The following is an 18,658-nucleotide window of genomic DNA, read 5'->3' on the forward strand; positions in this document are numbered from 1 at the left end:
TCGCTATCAGAAATGCCCTTTGGTAATACAGAAGATCCCTTCAAAGAACCACAGAAGAGACAGAAGGTTGACTGTTACTTAGAGTAGACTAAGGTTCAATCCACATGGAAGAAGGAGGTAGTGATGAGGGAAGTACAGGTCAATCCCCTCCGGAGAGTCATTCTGAGGGGCACAGAGGAGGACACAGTACACAGAGGAGCACATGCACAATGTGTGAGCACAGATGAATTGGACTGAGGCGACATGTTGAACCTGATTTAAATTCTCTAAAATATGTATGTGTATGAAAACACCACATGACACTACATGGACTGGACACGCTTCGTTACTATGTATCAACGAACGACTAGACATCTATTGATTTCTTTAAAGATCCTTCACTTCATTTTGCGCTTACTATGCTCTTTAGTACTGAATAATTATTTGACTTCTTCATGTCTACTTTTCTATAATTGTTCTGCAAACCTGAACAAAGGACCCCACCACAAAGGGCCTGCTTCGATGCCATTTTATTGGACCTCAGAATCCCAAAGCCTCGTGCTCATCTTTAGATCACATGCCCCCAGTCATCATTGGTCCTGGAATGGCCCTCCTTCTCTATTGCCGTCTATATCGGTGCATTGCTTAATTATTGAGGAATACAGGCAAATCACAAATCAAGAAGAAAATGCATTAAGATCCCCAACCTCCAGCTAATACACTCCATGTGTCAAGCACAAAGCGTGTCAGGACAATCCCCACTGTTTCACATACGGAAAAATTACTCTAATGCCTCTACCAATGAAAGGTACACGAACATTGGCGAGTGTGTACTTCATCGGTGGCATTAAGGCTCGGCACTATGACAGAAAAAGACTTTTTAAAAACGGAAAGAACAACAAAGGCAATGATGTTGACTAGTACTTACAGTGGACCAAGGTATAAGCTAGATGCAAAGAGGGAGACAGTGACAACAGGAGAATAGGTCAATCCCCTTGGCAGAGTCCATTCTGAGGAGTACAGAGCAGAGAAGAGGATAAAAATGACACATTCTCTCCAGCAATCCTTGCTTTTCCACCTGTCATTGTGCTGGACCTCAGAGTTCCAGACACGAAATATTCATCATCCCAGACTCATACGCCGGCAGCTGTCATCATTGGTCCGTGAACGGCCCACCCCCTTCATGCTTATCTACGGTCTTTCCCGACTCATCCATCCATTCACCAATAACATTTCTAAACCACTGTGATTGAGGCTTTCGAACTGGGTCCCCTGATACCTGTACCCACCATGATGCTCAGATCACTACATAACTTTGATAGTAATAAAACTCTCACATTTTATACATGCGTTACTCAAGGACAAGATGCATCCGAACCCCACATCTGCACTGCTATCATTGGGACTTATCTGATGATTTTTTACACTTTTTAAAAGCAGAACCTCCCAAAACAGGACAAGATGTACGACTCTCACTCACATGGGACACTAGGCTGCTCAGAGAGATGCTCCGCAGAGTGCCTGGCCACGGAGAATTCCTACACCAGCTCAAATGGTCCATTGGGAGCAGCACAGAGAAGAGTAAAGGAAAAAATGGAAGACAATGATAACTAAGACATTCTCTGTTTTGACTCCTGAACTCATCACTGATTTTCTGCGTCATTTCCACAATCACTAACTCATTTCTATAATATCTCATATGGAAACTAATTCAAATTCCCACATCCCCAGAAAATAAAGATTGTGTATAACAGACAATCTCCAAAACATCACGGGCGAACGACAATCAGGTAATTGAATCATTTCTGGTTCAGATTTTGGTTTTGTTTTTGCTCTTAAAATCATTATTTTACTACTGTATATATTCTAGCTACGAACACTGTCACCTTCTGTTCAGCCATAAAAGAGAATGACATGTCGTCACTTATAACAAAATGGGGGGAGGGGGGGGAGTAACGAGATTCTGATTTCTTTTCTCAATAAAGGAGTCAGGAATACAAAGAAAATCACCACTGATCACTCTGATGTGCAATAGGAAAGCAAGGCGTTCATGGAAGTTCAGAATGGAGGCTGGGGAAGGGAGGCAAGGGAGGAATGCAGTGAGCCTGATCGGTGCCTCTACGCGATGTTACATAGAAGGATGCAGCTGCGGTTGGGTTTGCGAAGCGCAGTGACTATAGATGTTGATCTTGAACCATTTATCTCCCACTGCTAAGAAAGGATGCAGAACCTTTGAGCAATGACAAGATGATAGTTGGTGAGGAGACATTTTTTAACCTTATGGAATTCGGATGAAATGTATACATACATTAAAACCCCACATGGCACTACATCGATTGTACATGCTTTGTTATGATGGATCTCCAAAAACAATAATGACATCTACCAACCTCCTCTTCATGCTACATTTAAGTTTGCCTTTCCCTTGCCTGTTGTTAAAAGCAGTACATTTTTCTAGTATTTAAAATATAGAAATAAATAACAAAGCCATTAAATTCGGTAACTATCGTTACTCAACTACCCAAGGGCATGGAAACTTGCGTGCTACTCCCATTGGTCTCCAAACAAACACCATGACACTATGTGGCCTGTCATTTACATCGTTCTCATTCCAATCAGACCCTCCATGATGAAGAGAGCGCAGCAGGGTAGGGAATGACATTCTCTCCAGAGACGGATTTTCTCAACTGTTCATTGGCGTACTATCTTACGCTTTCACTAACTCATGAGTGTTTGTTCTCGTTCTCGAGAACCTTCAAACTTACAAGCTAAGTAGAGCACTAATCGACTATCATCAGCAATAATCGACTGGTTTCCATCAACACCTTGGGTTTCCACAGTCTACACTGTGACGTGCTCAAGAAACAACAAATCTACTCAAATCTTAGCCTACACGAGAAAAATCTAATGCTGAGCCGCTGGGATGATGTCGGTCTATAGGCCCAGCCTTTCGCAAGAAGAAGAATGAAAATCAAAAAGTGGTACCTGGTACCTACACTCTTACATATATTTTATTAATAGATGATTACTTAATTCATTCATGTGTACTGACTGTTAATTGTTGGCTAATCCTGCCCACGATTCCTTACTAGTAAATGTTTCTAAATACATGGATCTTCATGAAGATCAAACCAAGATCCTTGTAACATCAGGACGTGTGAATATAGGAAGCCACCAAAACAGGGCTTGTTTAGATTCCATTTGCGTGGGACCTCAGAATCTCGACTCCTCGTGCTCATTCTGCCTGAATCACTTGCCGCCCTGTCATCACTGGTCCAGGAATGGCCCTCTTTCTTATTCCAGCTACCCCAGTGCATTGATTAATTAAGTGAGCAAAGCAAATACACAGAGAAATACAGGAAAAATATGCACTGAGATTCCTGACAGTTTTTTACTGGTTCAGTTAGTCAACGACAAAACCTTGTCATTACAAACCCCATGTTTTCACACATGGAACAAACAAGAAGATGCCTCCATTGAAGTGATACTAAGTTTGGCACGATTCAACTTGCTCACTATCAGAAATGCCCTTTGGTAATACAGAAGATCCCTTCAAAGAACCACAGAAGAGACAGAAGGTTGACTGTTACTTAGAGTAGACTAAGGTTCAATCCACATGGAAGAAGGAGGTAGTGATGAGGGAAGTACAGGTCAATCCCCTCCGGAGAGTCATTCTGAGGGGCACAGAGGAGGACACAGTACACAGAGGAGCACATGCACAATGTGTGAGCACAGATGAATTGGACTGAGGCGACATGTTGAACCTGATTTAAATTCTCTAAAATATGTATGTGTATGAAAACACCACATGACACTACATGGACTGGACACGCTTCGTTACTATGTATCAACGAACGACTAGACATCTATTGATTTCTTTAAAGATCCTTCACTTCATTTTGCGCTTACTATGCTCTTTAGTACTGAATAATTATTTGACTTCTTCATGTCTACTTTTCTATAATTGTTCTGCAAACCTGAACAAAGGACCCCACCACAAAGGGCCTGCTTCGATGCCATTTTATTGGACCTCAGAATCCCAAAGCCTCGTGCTCATCTTTAGATCACATGCCCCCAGTCATCATTGGTCCTGGAATGGCCCTCCTTCTCTATTGCCGTCTATATCGGTGCATTGCTTAATTATCGAGGAATACAGGCAAATCACAAATCAAGAAGAAAATGCATTAAGATCCCCAACCTCCAGCTAATACACTCCATGTGTCAAGCACAAAGCGTGTCAGGACAATCCCCACTGTTTCACATACGGAAAAATTACTCTAATGCCTCTACCAATGAAAGGTACACGAACATTGGCGAGTGTGTACTTCATCGGTGGCATTAAGGCTCGGCACTATGACAGAAAAAGACTTTTTAAAAACGGAAAGAACAACAAAGGCAATGATGTTGACTAGTACTTACAGTGGACCAAGGTATAAGCTAGATGCAAAGAGGGAGACAGTGACAACAGGAGAATAGGTCAATCCCCTTGGCAGAGTCCATTCTGAGGAGTACAGAGCAGAGAAGAGGATAAAAATGACACATTCTCTCCAGCAATCCTTGCTTTTCCACCTATCATTGTGCTGGACCTCAGAGTTCCAGACACGAAATATTCATCATCCCAGACTCATACGCCGGCAGCTGTCATCATTGGTCCGTGAACGGCCCACCCCCTTCATGCTTATCTACGGTCTTTCCCGACTCATCCATCCATTCACCAATAACATTTCTAAACCACTGTGATTGAGGCTTTCGAACTGGGTCCCCTGATACCTGTACCCACCATGATGCTCAGATCACTACATAACTTTGATAGTAATAAAACTCTCACATTTTATACATGCGTTACTCAAGGACAAGATGCATCCGAACCCCACATCTGCACTGCTATCATTGGGACTTATCTGATGATTTTTCACACTTTTTAAAAGCAGAACCTCCCAAAACAGGACAAGATGTACGACTCTCACTCACATGGGACACTAGGCTGCTCACAGAGATGCTCCGCAGAGTGCCTGGCCATGGAGAATTCCTACACCAGCTCAAATGGTCCATTGGGAGCAGCACAGAGAAGAGTAAAGGAAAAAATGGAAGACAATGATAACTAAGACATTCTCTGTTTTGACTCCTGAACTCATCACTGATTTTCTGCGTCATTTCCACAATCACTAACTCATTTCTATAATATCTCATATGGAAACTAATTCAAATTCCCACATCCCCAGAAAATAAAGATTGTGTATAACAGACAATCTCCAAAACATCACGGGCGAACGACAATCAGGTAATTGAATCATTTCTGGTTCAGATTTTGGTTTTGTTTTTGCTCTTAAAATCATTATTTTACTACTGTATATATTCTAGCTACGAACACTGTCAGCTTCTGTTCAGCCATAAAAGAGAATGACATGTCGTCACTTATAACAAAATGGGGGGAGGGGGGGAGTAACGAGATTCTGATTTCTTTTCTCAATAAAGGAGTCAGGAATACAAAGAAAATCACCACTGATCACTCTGATGTGCAATAGGAAAGCAAGGCGTTCATGGAAGTTGAGAATGGAGGCTGGGGAAGGGAGGCAAGGGAGGAATGCAGTGAGCCTGATCGGTGCCTCTACGCGATGTTACATAGAAGGATGCAGCTGCGGTTGGGTTTGCGAAGCGCAGTGACTATAGATGTTGATCTTGAACCATTTATCTCCCACTGCTAAGAAAGGATGCAGAACCTTTGAGCAATGACAAGATGATACTTGGTGAGGAGACATTTTTTAACCTTATGGAATTCGGATGAAATGTATACATACATTAAAACCCCACATGGCACTACATCGATTGTACATGCTTTGTTATGATGGATCTCCAAAAACAATAATGACATCTACCAACCTCCTCTTCATGCTACATTTAAGTTTGCCTTTCCCTTGCCTGTTGTTAAAAGCAGTACATTTTTCTAGTATTTAAAATATAGAAATAAATAACAAAGCCATTAAATTCGGTAACTATCGTTACTCAACTACCCAAGGGCATGGAAACTTGCGGGCTACTCCCATTGGTCTCCAAACAAACACCATGACACCATGTGGCCTGTCATTTACATCGTTCTCATTCCAATCAGACCCTCCATGATGAAGAGAGCGCAGCAGGGTAGGGAATGACATTCTCTCCAGAGACGGATTTTCTCAACTGTTCATTGGCGTACTATCTTACGCTTTCACTAACTCATGAGTGTTTGTTCTCGTTCTCGAGAACCTTCAAACTTACAAGCTAAGTAGAGCACTAATCGACTATCATCAGCAATAATCGACTAGTTTCCATCAACACCTTGGGTTTCCACAGTCTACACTGTGACGTGCTCAAGAAACAACAAATCTACTCAAATCTTAGCATACACGAGAAAAATCTAATGCTGAGCCGCTGGGATGATGTCGATCTATAGGCCCAGCCTTTCGCAAGAAGAAGAATGAAAATCAAAAAGTGGTACCTGGTACCTACACTCTTACATATATTTTATTAATAGATGATTACTTAATTCATTCATGTGTACTGACTGTTAATTGTTGGCTAATCCTGCCCACGATTCCTTACTAGTAAATGTTTCTAAATACATGGATCTTCATGAAGATCAAACCAAGATCCTTGTAACATCAGGACGTGTGAATATAGGAAGCCACCAAAACAGGGCTTGTTTAGATTCCATTTGCGTGGGACCTCAGAATCTCGACTCCTCGTGCTCATTCTGCCTGAATCACTTGCCGCCCTGTCATCACTGGTCCAGGAATGGCCCTCTTTCTTATTCCAGCTACCCCAGTGCATTGATTAATTAAGTGAGCAAAGCAAATACACAGAGAAATACAGGAAAAATATGCACTGAGATTCCTGACAGTTTTTTACAGGTTCAGTTAGTCAACGACAAAACCTTGTCATTACAAACCCCATGTTTTCACACATGGAACAAACAAGAAGATGCCTCCATTGAAGTGATACTAAGTTTGGCACGATTCAACTTGCTCGCTATCAGAAATGCCCTTTGGTAATACAGAAGATCCCTTCAAAGAACCACAGAAGAGACAGAAGGTTGACTGTTACTTAGAGTAGACTAAGGTTCAATCCACATGGAAGAAGGAGGTAGTGATGAGGGAAGTACAGGTCAATCCCCTCCGGAGAGTCATTCTGAGGGGCACAGAGGAGGACACAGTACACAGAGGAGCACATGCACAATGTGTGAGCACAGATGAATTGGACTGAGGCGACATGTTGAACCTGATTTAAATTCTCTAAAATATGTATGTGTATGAAAACACCACATGACACTACATGGACTGGACACGCTTCGTTACTATGTATCAACGAACGACTAGACATCTATTGATTTCTTTAAAGATCCTTCACTTCATTTTGCGCTTACTATGCTCTTTAGTACTGAATAATTATTTGACTTCTTCATGTCTACTTTTCTATAATTGTTCTGCAAACCTGAACAAAGGACCCCACCACAAAGGGCCTGCTTCGATGCCATTTTATTGGACCTCAGAATCCCAAAGCCTCGTGCTCATCTTTAGATCACATGCCCCCAGTCATCATTGGTCCTGGAATGGCCCTCCTTCTCTATTGCCGTCTATATCAGTGCATTGCTTAATTATTGAGGAATACAGGCAAATCACAAACCAAGAAGAAAATGCATTAAGATCCCCAACCTCCAGCTAATACACTCAATGTGTCAAGCACAAAGCGTGTCAGGACAATCCCCACTGTTTCACATACGGAAAAATTACTCTAATGCCTCTACCAATGAAAGGTACACGAACATTGGCGAGTGTGTACTTCATCGGTGGCATTAAGGCTCGGCACTATGACAGAAAAAGACTTTTTAAAAACGGAAAGAACAACAAAGGCAATGATGTTGACTAGTACTTACAGTGGACCAAGGTATAAGCTAGACGCAAAGAGGGAGACAGTGACAACAGGAGAATAGGTCAATCCCCTTGGCAGAGTCCATTCTGAGGAGTACAGAGCAGAGAAGAGGATAAAAATGACACATTCTCTCCAGCAATCCTTGCTTTTCCACCTGTCATTGTGCTGGACCTCAGAGTTCCAGAAACGAAATATTCATCATCCCAGACCCATACGCCGGCAGCTGTCATCATTGGTCCGTGAACGGCCCACCCCCTTCATGCTTATCTACGGTCTTTCCCGACTCATCCATCCATTCACCAATAACATTTCTAAACCACTGTGATTGAGGCTTTCGAACTGGGTCCCCTGATACCTGTACCCACCATGATGCTCAGATCACTACATAACTTTGATAGTAATAAAACTCTCACATTTTATACATGCGTTACTCAAGGACAAGATGCATCCGAACCCCACATCTGCACTGCTATCATTGGGACTTATCTGATGATTTTTCACACTTTTTAAAAGCAGAACCTCCCAAAACAGGACAAGATGTACGACTCTCACTCACATGGGACACTAGGCTGCTCAGAGAGATGCTCCGCAGAGTGCCTGGCCATGGAGAATTCCTACACCAGCTCAAATGGTCCATTGGGAGCAGCACAGAGAAGAGTAAAGGAAAAAATGGAAGACAATGATAACTAAGACATTCTCTGTTTTGACTCCTGAACTCATCACTGATTTTCTGCGTCATTTCCACAATCACTAACTCATTTCTATAATATCTCATATGGAAACTAATTCAAATTCCCACATCCCCAGAAAATAAAGATTGTGTATAACAGACAATCTCCAAAACATCACGGGCGAACGACAATCAGGTAATTGAATCATTTCTGGTTCAGATTTTGGTTTTGTTTTTGCTCTTAAAATCATTATTTTACTACTGTATATATTCTAGCTACGAACACTGTCAGCTTCTGTTCAGCCATAAAAGAGAATGACATGTCGTCACTTATAACAAAATGGGGGGAGGGGGGGAGTAACGAGATTCTGATTTCTTTTCTCAATAAAGGAGTCAGGAATACAAAGAAAATCACCACTGATCACTCTGATGTGCAATAGGAAAGCAAGGCGTTCATGGAAGTTCAGAATGGAGGCTGGGGAAGGGAGGCAAGGGAGGAATGCAGTGAGCCTGATCGGTGCCTCTACGCGATGTTACATAGAAGGATGCAGCTGCGGTTGGGTTTGCGAAGCGCAGTGAGTATAGATGTTGATCTTGAACCATTTATCTCCCACTGCTAAGAAAGGATGCAGAACCTTTGAGCAATGACAAGATGATACTTGGTGAGGAGACATTTTTTAACCTTATGGAATTCGGATGAAATGTATACATACATTAAAACCCCACATGGCACTACATCGATTGTACATGCTTTGTTATGATGGATCTCCAAAAACAATAATGACATCTACCAACCTCCTCTTCATGCTACATTTAAGTTTGCCTTTCCCTTGCCTGTTGTTAAAAGCAGTACATTTTTCTAGTATTTAAAATATAGAAATAAATAACAAAGCCATTAAATTCGGTAACTATCGTTACTCAACTACCCAAGGGCATGGAAACTTGCGGGCTACTCCCATTGGTCTCCAAACAAACACCATGACACCATGTGGCCTGTCATTTACATCGTTCTCATTCCAATCAGACCCTCCATGATGAAGAGAGCGCAGCAGGGTAGGGAATGACATTCTCTCCAGAGACGGATTTTCTCAACTGTTCATTGGCGTACTATCTTACGCTTTCACTAACTCATGAGTGTTTGTTCTCGTTCTCGAGAACCTTCAAACTTACAAGCTAAGTAGAGCACTAATCGACTATCATCAGCAATAATCGACTAGTTTCCATCAACACCTTGGGTTTCCACAGTCTACACTGTGACGTGCTCAAGAAACAACAAATCTACTCAAATCTTAGCATACACGAGAAAAATCTAATGCTGAGCCGCTGGGATGATGTCGATCTATAGGCCCAGCCTTTCGCAAGAAGAAGAATGAAAATCAAAAAGTGGTACCTGGTACCTACACTCTTACATATATTTTATTAATAGATGATTACTTAATTCATTCATGTGTACTGACTGTTAATTGTTGGCTAATCCTGCCCACGATTCCTTACTAGTAAATGTTTCTAAATACATGGATCTTCATGAAGATCAAACCAAGATCCTTGTAACATCAGGACGTGTGAATATAGGAAGCCACCAAAACAGGGCTTGTTTAGATTCCATTTGCGTGGGACCTCAGAATCTCGACTCCTCGTGCTCATTCTGCCTGAATCACTTGCCGCCCTGTCATCACTGGTCCAGGAATGGCCCTCTTTCTTATTCCAGCTACCCCAGTGCATTGATTAATTAAGTGAGCAAAGCAAATACACAGAGAAATACAGGAAAAATATGCACTGAGATTCCTGACAGTTTTTTACAGGTTCAGTTAGTCAACGACAAAACCTTGTCATTACAAACCCCATGTTTTCACACATGGAACAAACAAGAAGATGCCTCCATTGAAGTGATACTAAGTTTGGCACGATTCAACTTGCTCGCTATCAGAAATGCCCTTTGGTAATACAGAAGATCCCTTCAAAGAACCACAGAAGAGACAGAAGGTTGACTGTTACTTAGAGTAGACTAAGGTTCAATCCACATGGAAGAAGGAGGTAGTGATGAGGGAAGTACAGGTCAATCCCCTCCGGAGAGTCATTCTGAGGGGCACAGAGGAGGACACAGTACACAGAGGAGCACATGCACAATGTGTGAGCACAGATGAATTGGACTGAGGCGACATGTTGAACCTGATTTAAATTCTCTAAAATATGTATGTGTATGAAAACACCACATGACACTACATGGACTGGACACGCTTCGTTACTATGTATCAACGAACGACTAGACATCTATTGATTTCTTTAAAGATCCTTCACTTCATTTTGCGCTTACTATGCTCTTTAGTACTGAATAATTATTTGACTTCTTCATGTCTACTTTTCTATAATTGTTCTGCAAACCTGAACAAAGGACCCCACCACAAAGGGCCTGCTTCGATGCCATTTTATTGGACCTCAGAATCCCAAAGCCTCGTGCTCATCTTTAGATCACATGCCCCCAGTCATCATTGGTCCTGGAATGGCCCTCCTTCTCTATTGCCGTCTATATCGGTGCATTGCTTAATTATCGAGGAATACAGGCAAATCACAAATCAAGAAGAAAATGCATTAAGATCCCCAACCTCCAGCTAATACACTCCATGTGTCAAGCACAAAGCGTGTCAGGACAATCCCCACTGTTTCACATACGGAAAAATTACTCTAATGCCTCTACCAATGAAAGGTACACGAACATTGGCGAGTGTGTACTTCATCGGTGGCATTAAGGCTCGGCACTATGACAGAAAAAGACTTTTAAAAAACGGAAAGAACAACAAAGGCAATGATGTTGACTAGTACTTACAGTGGACCAAGGTATAAGCTAGATGCAAAGAGGGAGACAGTGACAACAGGAGAATAGGTCAATCCCCTTGGCAGAGTCCATTCTGAGGAGTACAGAGCAGAGAAGAGGATAAAAATGACACATTCTCTCCAGCAATCCTTGCTTTTCCACCTGTCATTGTGCTGGACCTCAGAGTTCCAGACACGAAATATTCATCATCCCAGACTCATACGCCGGCAGCTGTCATCATTGGTCCGTGAACGGCCCACCCCCTTCATGCTTATCTACGGTCTTTCCCGACTCATCCATCCATTCACCAATAACATTTCTAAACCACTGTGATTGAGGCTTTCGAACTGGGTCCCCTGATACCTGTACCCACCATGATGCTCAGATCACTACATAACTTTGATAGTAATAAAACTCTCACATTTGATACATGCGTTACTCAAGGACAAGATGCATCCGAACCCCACATCTGCACTGCTATCATTGGGACTTATCTGATGATTTTTCACACTTTTTAAAAGCAGAACCTCCCAAAACAGGACAAGATGTACGACTCTCACTCACATGGGACACTAGGCTGCTCAGAGAGATGCTCCGCAGAGTGCCTGGCCACGGAGAATTCCTACACCAGCTCAAATGGTCCATTGGGAGCAGCACAGAGAAGAGTAAAGGAAAAAATGGAAGACAATGATAACTAAGACATTCTCTGTTTTGACTCCTGAACTCATCACTGATTTTCTGCGTCATTTCCACAATCACTAACTCATTTCTATAATATCTCATATGGAAACTAATTCAAATTCCCACATCCCCAGAAAATAAAGATTGTGTATAACAGACAATCTCCAAAACATCACGGGCGAACGACAATCAGGTAATTGAATCATTTCTGGTTCAGATTTTGGTTTTGTTTTTGCTCTTAAAATCATTATTTTACTACTGTATATATTCTAGCTACGAACACTGTCAGCTTCTGTTCAGCCATAAAAGAGAATGACATGTCGTCACTTATAACAAAATGGGGGGAGGGGGGGAGTAACGAGATTCTGATTTCTTTTCTCAATAAAGGAGTCAGGAATACAAAGAAAATCACCACTGATCACGCTGATGTGTAATAGGAAAGCAAGGCGTTCATGGAAGTTCAGAATGGAGGCTGGGGAAGGGAGGCAAGGGAGGAATGCAGTGAGCCTGATCGGTGCCTCTACGCGATGTTACATAGAAGGATGCAGCTGCGGTTGGGTTTGCGAAGCGCAGTGACTATAGATGTTGATCTTGAACCATTTATCTCCCACTGCTAAGAAAGGATGCAGAACCTTTGAGCAATGACAAGATGATACTTGGTGAGGAGACATTTTTTAACCTTATGGAATTCGGATGAAATGTATACAGACATTAAAACCCCACATGGCACTACATCGATTGTACATGCTTTGTTATGATGGATCTCCAAAAACAATAATGACATCTACCAACCTCCTCTTCATGCTACATTTAAGTTTGCCTTTCCCTTGCCTGTTGTTAAAAGCAGTACATTTTTCTAGTATTTAAAATATAGAAATAAATAACAAAGCCATTAAATTCGGTAACTATCGTTACTCAACTACCCAAGGGCATGGAAACTTGCGGGCTACTCCCATTGGTCTCCAAACAAACACCATGACACCATGTGGCCTGTCATTTACATCGTTCTCATTCCAATCAGACCCTCCATGATGAAGAGAGCGCAGCAGGGTAGGGAATGACATTCTCTCCAGAGACGGATTTTCTCAACTGTTCATTGGCGTACTATCTTACGCTTTCACTAACTCATGAGTGTTTGTTCTCGTTCTCGAGAACCTTCAAACTTACAAGCTAAGTAGAGCACTAATCGACTATCATCAGCAATAATCGACTAGTTTCCATCAACACCTTGGGTTTCCACAGTCTACACTGTGACGTGCTCAAGAAACAACAAATCTACTCAAATCTTAGCCTACACGAGAAAAATCTAATGCTGAGCTGCTGGGATGATGTCGATCTATAGGCCCAGCCTTTCGCAAGAAGAAGAATGAAAATCAAAAAGTGGTACCTGGTACCTACACTCTTACATATATTTTATTAATAGATGATTACTTAATTCATTCATGTGTACTGACTGTTAATTGTTGGCTAATCCTGCCCACGATTCCTTACTAGTAAATGTTTCTAAATACATGGATCTTCATGAAGATCAAACCAAGATCCTTGTAACATCAGGACGTGTGAATATAGGAAGCCACCAAAACAGGGCTTGTTTAGATTCCATTTGCGTGGGACCTCAGAATCTCGACTCCTCGTGCTCATTCTGCCTGAATCACTTGCCGCCCTGTCATCACTGGTCCAGGAATGGCCCTCTTTCTTATTCCAGCTACCCCAGTGCATTGATTAATTAAGTGAGCAAAGCAAATACACAGAGAAATACAGGAAAAATATGCACTGAGATTCCTGACAGTTTTTTACAGGTTCAGTTAGTCAACGACAAAACCTTGTCATTACAAACCCCATGTTTTCACACATGGAACAAACAAGAAGATGCCTCCATTGAAGTGATACTAAGTTTGGCACGATTCAACTTGCTCGCTATCAGAAATGCCCTTTGGTAATACAGAAGATCCCTTCAAAGAACCACAGAAGAGACAGAAGGTTGACTGTTACTTAGAGTAGACTAAGGTTCAATCCACATGGAAGAAGGAGGTAGTGATGAGGGAAGTACAGGTCAATCCCCTCCGGAGAGTCATTCTGAGGGGCACAGAGGAGGACACAGTACACAGAGGAGCACATGCACAATGTGTGAGCACAGATGAATTGGACTGAGGCGACATGTTGAACCTGATTTAAATTCTCTAAAATATGTATGTGTATGAAAACACCACATGACACTACATGGACTGGACACGCTTCGTTACTATGTATCAACGAACGACTAGACATCTATTGATTTCTTTAAAGATCCTTCACTTCATTTTGCGCTTACTATGCTCTTTAGTACTGAATAATTATTTGACTTCTTCATGTCTACTTTTCTATAATTGTTCTGCAAACCTGAACAAAGGACCCCACCACAAAGGGCCTGCTTCGATGCCATTTTATTGGACCTCAGAATCCCAAAGCCTCGTGCTCATCTTTAGATCACATGCCCCCAGTCATCATTGGTCCTGGAATGGCCCTCCTTCTCTATTGCCGTCTATATCGGTGCATTGCTTAATTATTGAGGAATACAGGCAAATCACAAATCAAGAAGAAAATGCATTAAGATCCCCAACCTCCAGCTAATACACTCCATGTGTCAAGCACAAAGCGTGTCAGGACAATCCCCACTGTTTCACATACGGAAAAATTACTCTAATGCCTCTACCAATGAAAGGTACACGAACATTGGCGAGTGTGTACTTCATCGGTGGCATTAAGGCTCGGCACTATGACAGAAAAAGACTTTTTAAAAACGGAAAGAACAACAAAGGCAATGATGTTGAGTACTACTTACAGTGGACCAAGGTATAAGCTAGATGCAAAGAGGGAGACAGTGACAACAGGAGAATAGGTCAATCCCCTTGGCAGAGTCCATTCTGAGGAGTACAGAGCAGAGAAGAGGATAAAAATGACACATTCTCTCCAGCAATCCTTGCTTTTCCACCTGTCATTGTGCTGGACCTCAGAGTTCCAGACACGAAATATTCATCATCCCAGACTCATACGCCGGCAGCTGTCATCATTGGTCCGTGAACGGCCCACCCCCTTCATGCTTATCTACGGTCTTTCCCGACTCATCCATCCATTCACCAATAACATTTCTAAACCACTGTGATTGAGGCTTTCGAACTGGGTCCCCTGATACCTGTACCCACCATGATGCTCAGATCACTACATAACTTTGATAGTAATAAAACTCTCACATTTTATACATGCGTTACTCAAGGACAAGATGCATCCGAACCCCACATCTGCACTGCTATCATTGGGACTTATCTGATGATTTTTCACACTTTTTAAAAGCAGAACCTCCCAAAACAGGACAAGATGTACGACTCTCACTCACATGGGACACTAGGCTGCTCAGAGAGATGCTCCGCAGAGTGCCTGGCCACGGAGAATTCCTACACCAGCTCAAATGGTCCATTGGGAGCAGCACAGAGAAGAGTAAAGGAAAAAATGGAAGACAATGATAACTAAGACATTCTCTGTTTTGACTCCTGAACTCATCACTGATTTTCTGCGTCATTTCCACAATCACTAACTCATTTCTATAATATCTCATATGGAAACTAATTCAAATTCCCACATCCCCAGAAAATAAAGATTGTGTATAACAGACAATCTCCAAAACATCACGGGCGAACGACAATCAGGTAATTGAATCATTTCTGGTTCAGATTTTGGTTTTGTTTTTGCTCTTAAAATCATTATTTTACTACTGTATATATTCTAGCTACGAACACTGTCAGCTTCTGTTCAGCCATAAAAGAGAATGACATGTCGTCACTTATAACAAAATGGGGGGAGGGGGGGAGTAACGAGATTCTGATTTCTTTTCTCAATAAAGGAGTCAGGAATACAAAGAAAATCACCACTGATCACGCTGATGTGCAATAGGAAAGCAAGGCGTTCATGGAAGTTGAGAATGGAGGCTGGGGAAGGGAGGCAAGGGAGGAATGCAGTGAGCCTGATCGGTGCCTCTACGCGATGTTACATAGAAGGATGCAGCTGCGGTTGGGTTTGCGAAGCGCAGTGACTATAGATGTTGATCTTGAACCATTTATCTCCCACTGCTAAGAAAGGATGCAGAACCTTTGAGCAATGACAAGATGATACTTGGTGAGGAGACATTTTTTAACCTTATGGAATTCGGATGAAATGTATACAGACATTAAAACCCCACATGGCACTACATCGATTGTACATGCTTTGTTATGATGGATCTCCAAAAACAATAATGACATCTACCAACCTCCTCTTCATGCTACATTTAAGTTTGCCTTTCCCTTGCCTGTTGTTAAAAGCAGTACATTTTTCTAGTATTTAAAATATAGAAATAAATAACAAAGCCATTAAATTCGGTAACTATCGTTACTCAACTACCCAAGGGCATGGAAACTTGCGGGCTACTCCCATTGGTCTCCAAACAAACACCATGACACCATGTGGCCTGTCATTTACATCGTTCTCATTCCAATCAGACCCTCCATGATGAAGAGAGCGCAGCAGGGTAGGGAATGACATTCTCTCCAGAGACGGATTTTCTCAACTGTTCATTGGCGTACTATCTTACGCTTTCACTAACTCATGAGTGTTTGTTCTCGTTCTCGAGAACCTTCAAACTTACAAGCTAAGTAGAGCACTAATCGACTATCATCAGCAATAATCGACTAGTTTCCATCAACACCTTGGGTTTCCACAGTCTACACTGTGACGTGCTCAAGAAACAACAAATCTACTCAAATCTTAGCCTACACGAGAAAAATCTAATGCTGAGCTGCTGGGATGATGTCGATCTATAGGCCCAGCCTTTCGCAAGAAGAAGAATGAAAATCAAAAAGTGGTACCTGGTACCTACACTCTTACATATATTTTATTAATAGATGATTACTTAATTCATTCATGTGTACTGACTGTTAATTGTTGGCTAATCCTGCCCACGATTCCTTACTAGTAAATGTTTCTAAATACATGGATCTTCATGAAGATCAAACCAAGATCCTTGTAACATCAGGACGTGTGAATATAGGAAGCCACCACAACAGGGCTTGTTTAGATTCCATTTGCGTGGGACCTCAGAATCTCGACTCCTCGTGCTCATTCTGCCTGAATCACTTGCCGCCCTGTCATCACTGGTCCAGGAATGGCCCTCTTTCTTATTCCAGCTACCCCAGTGCATTGATTAATTAAGTGAGCAAAGCAAATACACAGAGAAATACAGGAAAAATATGCACTGAGATTCCTGACAGTTTTTTACAGGTTCAGTTAGTCAACGACAAAACCTTGTCATTACAAACCCCATGTTTTCACACATGGAACAAACAAGAAGATGCCTCCATTGAAGTGATACTAAGTTTGGCACGATTCAACTTGCTCGCTATCAGAAATGCCCTTTGGTAATACAGAAGATCCCTTCAAAGAACCACAGAAGAGACAGAAGGTTGACTGTTACTTAGAGTAGACTAAGGTTCAATCCACATGGAAGAAGGAGGTAGTGATGAGGGAAGTACAGGTCAATCCCCTCCGGAGAGTCATTCTGAGGGGCACAGAGGAGGACACAGTACACAGAGGAGCACATGCACAATGTGTGAGCACAGATGAATTGGACTGAGGCGACATGTTGAACCTGATTTAAATTCTCTAAAATATGTATGTGTATGAAAACACCACATGACACTACATGGACTGGACACGCTTCGTTACTATGTATCAACGAACGACTAGACATCTATTGATTTCTTTAAAGATCCTTCACTTCATTTTGCGCTTACTATGCTCTTTAGTACTGAATAATTATTTGACTTCTTCATGTCTACTTTTCTATAATTGTTCTGCAAACCTGAACAAAGGACCCCACCACAAAGGGCCTGCTTCGATGCCATTTTATTGGACCTCAGAATCCCAAAGCCTCGTGCTCATCTTTAGATCACATGCCCCCAGTCATCATTGGTCCTGGAATGGCCCTCCTTCTCTATTGCCGTCTATATCGGTGCATTGCTTAATTATTGAGGAATACAGGCAAATCACAAATCAAGAAGAAAATGCATTAAGATCCCCAACCTCCAGCTAATACACTCCATGTGTCAAGCACAAAGCGTGTCAGGACAATCCCCACTGTTTCACATACGGAAAAATTACTCTAATGCCTCTACCAATGAAAGGTACACGAACATTGGCGAGTGTGTACTTCATCGGTGGCATTAAGGCTCGGCACTATGACAGAAAAAGACTTTTTAAAAACGGAAAGAACAACAAAGGCAATGATGTTGACTACTACTTACAGTGGACCAAGGTATAAGCTAGATGCAAAGAGGGAGACAGTGACAACAGGAGAATAGGTCAATCCCCTTGGCAGAGTCCATTCTGAGGAGTACAGAGCAGAGAAGAGGATAAAAATGACACATTCTCTCCAGCAATCCTTGCTTTTCCACCTGTCATTGTGCTGGACCTCAGAGTTCCAGACACGAAATATTCATCATCCCAGACTCATACGCCGGCAGCTGTCATCATTGGTCCGTGAACGGCCCACCCCCTTCATGCTTATCTACGGTCTTTCCCGACTCATCCATCCATTCACCAAT

The 18,658-nt window shown here is 42.1% G+C and overlaps 6 non-coding genes and 6 pseudogenes across 6 annotated transcripts; all 12 read right to left on the reverse strand.

The window, feature by feature from the left end:
* Positions 1-512: 512 nt before the first annotated feature.
* LOC141422194 (small nucleolar RNA SNORD113/SNORD114 family) lies at positions 513-580 on the reverse strand (annotated as a pseudogene).
* A 488-nt stretch (positions 581-1,068) lies between these two features.
* Positions 1,069-1,143, reverse strand: LOC141422121 (small nucleolar RNA SNORD113/SNORD114 family). Its single transcript, XR_012446772.1, has one exon. It is a non-coding gene; the product is annotated as a small nucleolar RNA SNORD113/SNORD114 family (small nucleolar RNA).
* A 2,860-nt stretch (positions 1,144-4,003) lies between these two features.
* LOC141422195 (small nucleolar RNA SNORD113/SNORD114 family) lies at positions 4,004-4,071 on the reverse strand (annotated as a pseudogene).
* A 488-nt stretch (positions 4,072-4,559) lies between these two features.
* On the reverse strand, positions 4,560-4,634 carry LOC141422122 (small nucleolar RNA SNORD113/SNORD114 family). The gene has a single exon (XR_012446773.1). It is a non-coding gene; the product is annotated as a small nucleolar RNA SNORD113/SNORD114 family (small nucleolar RNA).
* A 2,859-nt stretch (positions 4,635-7,493) lies between these two features.
* On the reverse strand, positions 7,494-7,561 carry LOC141422196 (small nucleolar RNA SNORD113/SNORD114 family; annotated as a pseudogene).
* A 488-nt stretch (positions 7,562-8,049) lies between these two features.
* Positions 8,050-8,124, reverse strand: LOC141422156 (small nucleolar RNA SNORD113/SNORD114 family). Its single transcript, XR_012446807.1, has one exon. It is a non-coding gene; the product is annotated as a small nucleolar RNA SNORD113/SNORD114 family (small nucleolar RNA).
* Positions 8,125-10,983: 2,859 nt separating this feature from the next.
* On the reverse strand, positions 10,984-11,051 carry LOC141422197 (small nucleolar RNA SNORD113/SNORD114 family; annotated as a pseudogene).
* Positions 11,052-11,539: 488 nt separating this feature from the next.
* On the reverse strand, positions 11,540-11,614 carry LOC141422123 (small nucleolar RNA SNORD113/SNORD114 family). The gene has a single exon (XR_012446774.1). It is a non-coding gene; the product is annotated as a small nucleolar RNA SNORD113/SNORD114 family (small nucleolar RNA).
* Positions 11,615-14,473: 2,859 nt separating this feature from the next.
* LOC141422198 (small nucleolar RNA SNORD113/SNORD114 family) lies at positions 14,474-14,541 on the reverse strand (annotated as a pseudogene).
* Positions 14,542-15,029: 488 nt separating this feature from the next.
* Positions 15,030-15,104, reverse strand: LOC141422124 (small nucleolar RNA SNORD113/SNORD114 family). The gene has a single exon (XR_012446775.1). It is a non-coding gene; the product is annotated as a small nucleolar RNA SNORD113/SNORD114 family (small nucleolar RNA).
* A 2,859-nt stretch (positions 15,105-17,963) lies between these two features.
* On the reverse strand, positions 17,964-18,031 carry LOC141422199 (small nucleolar RNA SNORD113/SNORD114 family; annotated as a pseudogene).
* Positions 18,032-18,519: 488 nt separating this feature from the next.
* LOC141422125 (small nucleolar RNA SNORD113/SNORD114 family) lies at positions 18,520-18,594 on the reverse strand. Its single transcript, XR_012446776.1, has one exon. It is a non-coding gene; the product is annotated as a small nucleolar RNA SNORD113/SNORD114 family (small nucleolar RNA).
* Between the last annotated feature and the right edge of the window lie 64 nt (positions 18,595-18,658).

Source organism: Castor canadensis, chromosome 3 (assembly GCF_047511655.1).
Source record: "Castor canadensis chromosome 3, mCasCan1.hap1v2, whole genome shotgun sequence".
Taxonomy (NCBI): Eukaryota; Metazoa; Chordata; class Mammalia; order Rodentia; family Castoridae; genus Castor; species Castor canadensis.